Source organism: Hippoglossus stenolepis, chromosome 8 (genome assembly GCF_022539355.2).
Source record: "Hippoglossus stenolepis isolate QCI-W04-F060 chromosome 8, HSTE1.2, whole genome shotgun sequence".
Taxonomy (NCBI): Eukaryota; Metazoa; Chordata; class Actinopteri; order Pleuronectiformes; family Pleuronectidae; genus Hippoglossus; species Hippoglossus stenolepis.
Window position 1 is genome coordinate 15949990 of NC_061490.1, and position 6650 is coordinate 15956639.

Below are 6650 nucleotides of genomic sequence, written 5' to 3' on the forward strand. Positions count from 1 at the left end.
TTGCTGTGTCATCAGTACAACATGTGTGCGTATACATGGATGTAAGTTACGTAGAACATGGACTTGAAGGTGGATTTTCTTCTAGGCCTGGTGCGTTCTTTCCTGAAAATAAACATGCCTCAAACGTCGAAAATAATCTTTGGGATTTCGCGACGTGAATGTTTAATTTGGGATGCTGTAACAATGGATGTGATCTCGTCAGCAGTAGAAGAGAATTCTCACTAGTGCTTTACGGAGCTCTGTGTATTACTACGCTGGAAGGAGTGACTGAATTAAATTGTGAACAGCTTTAGAGCTGGTTTTAACACAAGTCTACCTCTTTCTGTTGCATTTGGCACATCACTTAAGCTGAGATCTAGTTCTCAAGTAATTATCAATATTGTTATCACAGTTGTCTGGATCAAATTGTTCAATATCTTTAGCTAGAAATCAAGCAAATCAAGCGGACACTGTGAGGTCGGGCACGTGCATCACCTGCTGCAGGTCTCTGGTTGGGAGGTGCTAAACATCCTGAAATGTTGAAGTCCCCTTTGGAGAGTTGTGCACGGAAAATGTGTCATGCATCCGTGGATGAGAAGCATATGAGGCACAATGTGTTCTTGAAGATAAACTACATGTGTCGTCAATGTCAGTGTCAGAGTCAGGAGATGGGAAGTTAGAGCTGTTCCTCTTCCTGTCAGTGGAGGATCAGGAGGTGACTTAATTCCCAAAGACTTCGGGTCGGATGGGATTCTGTCCCATCTTGGGAGTGAAGAGAGTTAACCGTACACTATCGGAGGAGTGTGAATCGAATAACCAGAATCGCATTGGTTCAAAACTGATGTAGGCCGGCCTCTAATCTAAGTTTTAACAATTCTCCTTGTGTGAAATGAGATCTGACTCTGCTGAGTGCAGGTCTCCTAAATAGTGCAGGGCTTTCTTACTAGCAGTTTGAACCTCCTGGAAAGAAAAGCATTTGCGCTCTTAGGCATTTACCTCCTGTTCCACAGCTGCTTTGCTCTGACAGGCAAGGTTGATTTGCCTGTGAAATTTAGAATCATGCATCTCAACAATGGACCTTTGATGCTGTTTGTGCATCCACCTGTCGTTAAGAGAGAATCTATTTCTTTATTACACTCACTGAAGTTCAACTTGCTGATGAATTCGGGATAGCCAGGGGTCAGGCTCTGTGCTATGGAAGAAACAAATTGTTCTACACAGGGGTTCTCCATTGTTGGTTCTGAAATTGAAAATTAGATTTACAAGTTTATAAATCAAAAGCAGTGTGGTTGGCTTTGGTGTTGCACTGGCAGACACCTTGTAGTGTGGATTTGATCGTACACTAGCCCAACCAAAACTATGGTGGGTTAAACAGTTCACCAAACTTTTAATCACTAACTGATATGCAGGGCAGTAACAGTTAGGGGTTCTATAAATTCACAGGGCTGGAAGCACGCTGTGGCTCTTTCTCAGGTTCTCTTATCCAACTTGGGCTGAATGCTTGGCAGTAACAGCCAGGTACAAGCTCTGTTACATAGGGCGGTGGCGCGCTATGTCTTAATTCAAAGCACTTAACAGTTACAGAAAATTTCACAGCTTGACCAGTTAACATTGAATATGTGATATTCAAATGTTAAAGAAATTTTAAAATTTCAACAAGAATATTCAACTGGAGTTATTAGCACGATAGCAATCTTTAGCGTAACACTATGAGGACCTAAAATGGTAGTTATGAATAATTAATTATTAATAAACATTTAATTTATGAATAAATTAAATTTCACCACAATGCACTTGTTTGTAAATACGGTTGAATGTCTACTCCGTTGCAGACTAGTGGAATTGAATTCAAACCTTTGGCTTGACTGAAAATTCAAAATTCCACTTATTTCTAGCGTTGCAAAATGAAAAGAAATTAATATTGCATAATCATGAATTTTTCAACTGTACTCTCCTCATGCAGGCACCATTTATGTTAGCCAAAATGGAAGAGGAAGAAACAATTAATGTTGCATAATTATGAATTTTACTAACTCGCCACCAGGGCGCCATTAATGTTGGAAAATATTAAAAATAAAATTACTAATTAATGTTACATAATTATGAATTTTGCCAACTGTACTTGCCCACCAGGGCGCCATTAATGTTGTGCCATAATGCATCAACGGATACCATAAATGGTGTGCCTTTCATTCAATAAATTTGGTTATCAAAATAAAATATTAGATATTAATATTTTATTATTAATATTAAATAATAACTTTAATTGATTAAAGTTACTCAGGCACCACCTTCAAAGGAAGTGAAAAGATAGCCAATTTATTGATTAAGTCTCATAAAGGTACTAACTACAAATTTGGAACTCTGATTAACAATTAAATTAATAACTATAACCAAAATTACCATATAGATAGTTAGCTAAGTTGAAAGATATGGGGTTCTTGACAGTGGAGGTTGGCGAAATTCACTTATGCAACATTAATGGAAAACATTTGTGAAGAAAAACATTTATTATGAATATAATAAAGTATAAAACACAAATTACTAACGGTCTAATTGCTAAACAAAGATAGGTATGTGTATACATGTGTGTGTCTGTGGAGTCAGCGTGCTTTCAAGATGGTGGCTGGCCAAAGAGACAACACCTCCCACCTATTGGAATGTTTACGACCTGTAGAGATAATGAGGTGAAGAGTTATGCGTGTCTGTGTGTGTGCCAAATTGAGAAGTTACTAGATTGATGCAAAAAGACTGTGAAGAGCATAACAGACTAACATTACTTTCAATAACTTGTACCCAAATATCACAACACCACAAATCAAAGTTAAAACCTCACAGAATCGAATAAACAGTCTTGCTTAGCCTAGTATAATTATTAAGCCCAGATGTGTTACCAGTCCGTGGAAAGGGGAAAACGGAAGTTGCTGTGCAGTTCGCAGTTTGTGTCGCTTGGGTTTCGGTTGAGTTCAGTTCAGTTGCTGAAGTTTGCCAGCAGGACATCGACGCTACGACGTTGGTAGAGCTTGGAGGGGAGGTTTCTGGTGAGATGAGCTGGAAGCTGCACCTTTGTGCTCCTCTCGAAGAGTTGGATGGAAGAAGATGGCTGGAGAAGAGGCCCACAGCCTTCCTGTGGAAGGATCGTAGGAAGAGGCAGAAGAGGCTCAACAGCCTTCTCCCTAGAGGGTTTAGCAGAGAGATCGGCGAAGCTGAGAACCTGGCTTATATTGGCCGGTGACCTCACAGGTCATGGGGTCCAGAGTGACCAATGGGAGTTGAAACCTGTGTCCTGGGGTTTTCCACCCCTCTGTGTGAAGTTGTTGCCTGCTGGGAGACTGAGTTCCTTGCTCTGGTTTTTAATGGCCCCTGGGAGACGGAGTCCTGGGAACATGCGGCTTCAGGTTTTGATGGCACATGTAGGCAAGTGTGGTTACAAAACCATGGCCCAACACCACAAACACTTGAGCCCACAGTGAAAGCTCTGACTCCAGGTGACAAGCACACACTGTGAGTTGGCTTTTCAATATGCAGCAAAGAAGAGCAACATGGAAAAACACTACAATACGATGCAAAACTGCATTTCACTAAACACAAACAGTATATTGATCCTAAATGTAACACATCAGATATCTGGAAATTTACCAATTAACACCATCTCCTCATACTTCATTTGCAAACACAGAAAATATGTTTCAATGTCTCATATCACAGACCCTCAGATTGACCATGTGACCCTCTGGAGGGTCTGAACCCAATGGTTGAGAAACATAGTTATTTATGGAGTCAAGAGGTGTTTACGTCACATTATGTTACGTTACGTCACATTACGTTACGTTACATTACGTTACGTTACTTTTCGTTACTTTTCGTAACTTTGTTACTTTTCGTTACTTTTCGTTACTTGACTTGACAGTATTTTAACAAAGACACACGTTGAAAATATGTGTTTTGAGTTAATTGTATTTTTTGACAGCCGTTTCAAAGGCTCTGACTTGTTTCAAATTAAATTGCCTCAAAACATGGACAACATTTAAATAAGTAGTCAAAAATGTCCAAATAGAATCTTCTTTTAACTTTTTCCCACAATCAAATACTGATGACTCTAATACATCAATGTAGCAAAGATGAGGCAGTAGAATATATGTCCTTACAAATTCTACTAATATCATCATATCATACCTATTATCTAATAGCAACAAGTAAAGTCAGTTTTTGTGTTTATATTAATTTGGTGAACTTTTTCAATGTGGACTTCTGATGTAGTTGTACATAAACATGTATTTATGATATATAGAGTGCTGTACCTGGACTGGCTGTAGACACCGGGGCAGTAGAAGAGAGCCGTCATGACATACTGCCGAGGACAGATGCTGCAAAGCACCAAACTGATCCCATACAGAGAGGTCAGCACGAACACCAAGAGGGTCAGCAGGAAACTGCGGTGGTTTGCCTGTCCGACACAGCTGTTTATCCTGCAACACCTCCACACCTCCACACAAACACAACACAGACCCACAAGACAAAGATCTGTGAGACCCAAGCTGACCTGGATATGTTGGCTCCATATACCTGCTGTATTTAAAATAACTCAGTAGATGTAGTATTTGAAGTTTACATTTGAAAGACTATTGAATATTTCCTGGTCAGACTATCATGTGGGTTATTCTAGTTTGGTGGTAATAGATTCAGTATACTCACAGTATATCATGGTTGGTTCTGGAGTTTCTATCTATATAGTAAATGTGAATAATAAACAGGAAGATTAACATCATATATCCATTTTATTCTTTTGTCTTTGAGGTTGTAAGTCTATTGCAGACAATGAAACAATTCAGAAACTGTGCATGAGGTATAAAGAGATTTATAAAACTGACATCATCATCTTTAATGTTCTTGGCAGTGTGCAGTTCAGGAAAGTGTCTGATAAAGCTCACAAACAAATAGACACCCTGTCTTCCTGGTTGGCCTGAGACAGATCCCAGTTTACCAGTTTTCTAGTTCAAGTTTACATTTCAAGACATTTTTGCTGGGAGCAGTTTCCATTTAAAAATCAATCTTTGGATGCAAAGAGTTTTTCACTTGAGCCCCCGCTCCCCAAAATGTCTGTGCACGGCCCTGAGGAAACCAGTGGGTACAGTAGGAGTCTTTGCTTAAGACATGAACGTTGTTGTGTAATTACAGGGCAGTTATCTAATCTGTCATAATTCAATATTCACTTTCATGATGTGGTGTGAATGTACAATTCAAAGAAGTATAAAGATGTTATAATATCAAATCCAACCCACCAGACACAGTGGTGGTCCAGACGCTTGACGCAGGATCCACAGGTTCGACAGTGTCCGGCCCGCGGGGGTCGCATTGTTTTGCACACAGAGCATCTGCTCCACTTTTCTGTCAGGGCAGGAGGAGAGGAGGAGGAGGCCGCTGATTGGATGGATCCATTAAGATGTGTAGAGTCCTTGTTAACCTCCTCACTCTGGCTGTGATAGGAGGTGGTGTGAAACCCTGGGCCTCTCTTGGTGTGAATGAGAGATCCGATGGTGAGGATCATCCCAGCAGTCACAGTGCACAGCTGCAGATGGCTGACGTCCCCACGCGGTAGAATCTCTGTGATGAAGAGGTAATACATGTAGGCCAGAGAGAACAGCGCCAGAGTGAGGAAGAAGAGGGTGCGTGGCGTAGTAGTACCAGAGGACCAGGCTGGGCAGAGCTGTCAGGATGATGATGCCCAGCAGGTAGTGCAGCGCTGCGGCCCGGAGCAGCAGAGGCAGCAGCACCAGGGCCGGGATCATGGAGATCTCCAGGTTGTCAATCAGGGCCCCGAGAACAGGAGAGTGACATCCGCTGTGAGGGGGTTTGTGTCTCAGCCACCTGCAGCGCACACATTCAGGCAGAGTTACAAACACTTGAAAATAAAAAAACCTAATTAGGAATGATGCTAATACACTTTCATTGATCAAACTAATAAGATGATATGAGGAAAAATCACATGTTGTTTTCTTATTAGAAGGGTCAGACCCTGTAATTTTAATATTGTGCTTTGGTGTGATGTCACACGTGTTTGGTTTTAAATAAACTGTAAAAAGATAAATAAATGGATAAAATAAAATGAATTTATGATTAAATACATTGCAACATGAAGTCATGAAGTCTCAGAAGGATCTGGGGCCTCTTCACTCGGCCTGAAGTTTATTGTACTAAAGCAGGGATTCCAAAACCTTTGAGTCCTTGATGCCCAAAATAACCGAGTCAGAGATATGTGACCCCCATTATCCCAAAGGATATTTTAGCTGAGCTTGTTCACAAAAAATCTCCCATGTGCAATGTTTCCTGTGGTGCTGTAAACTGACCTGCTGCAACTGATGCTGTCACTCATCTGTCATAATCACCATGCATGGTTATTTACATGGTTTTATTCAAACAAGTACTTTTTTTAGCTTTTGGAACAATTATGAATATAATATGATATTGAGAATTGCATCTAAATTATATTTGATGTCTGTAAATCACCTTGTGACCCTTTTGTGTCTCATTAAAGGTCATACTTCTTCTAACCTGTTAAAGGCCTCGTCCAGATCTTCACAGTCACAGCAGCATCCGTACTGGTAGATATCACACTCGCAGCAGCACATGGGATCATCTGGCTCCGGAGGCTTTAACTTCTCCCATTTCAT

General features: G+C 40.6%; 1 pseudogene; it reads right to left on the reverse strand.

The window, feature by feature from the left end:
* Positions 1–3668: 3668 nt before the first annotated feature.
* Positions 3669–6650, reverse strand: LOC118113701 (annotated as a pseudogene).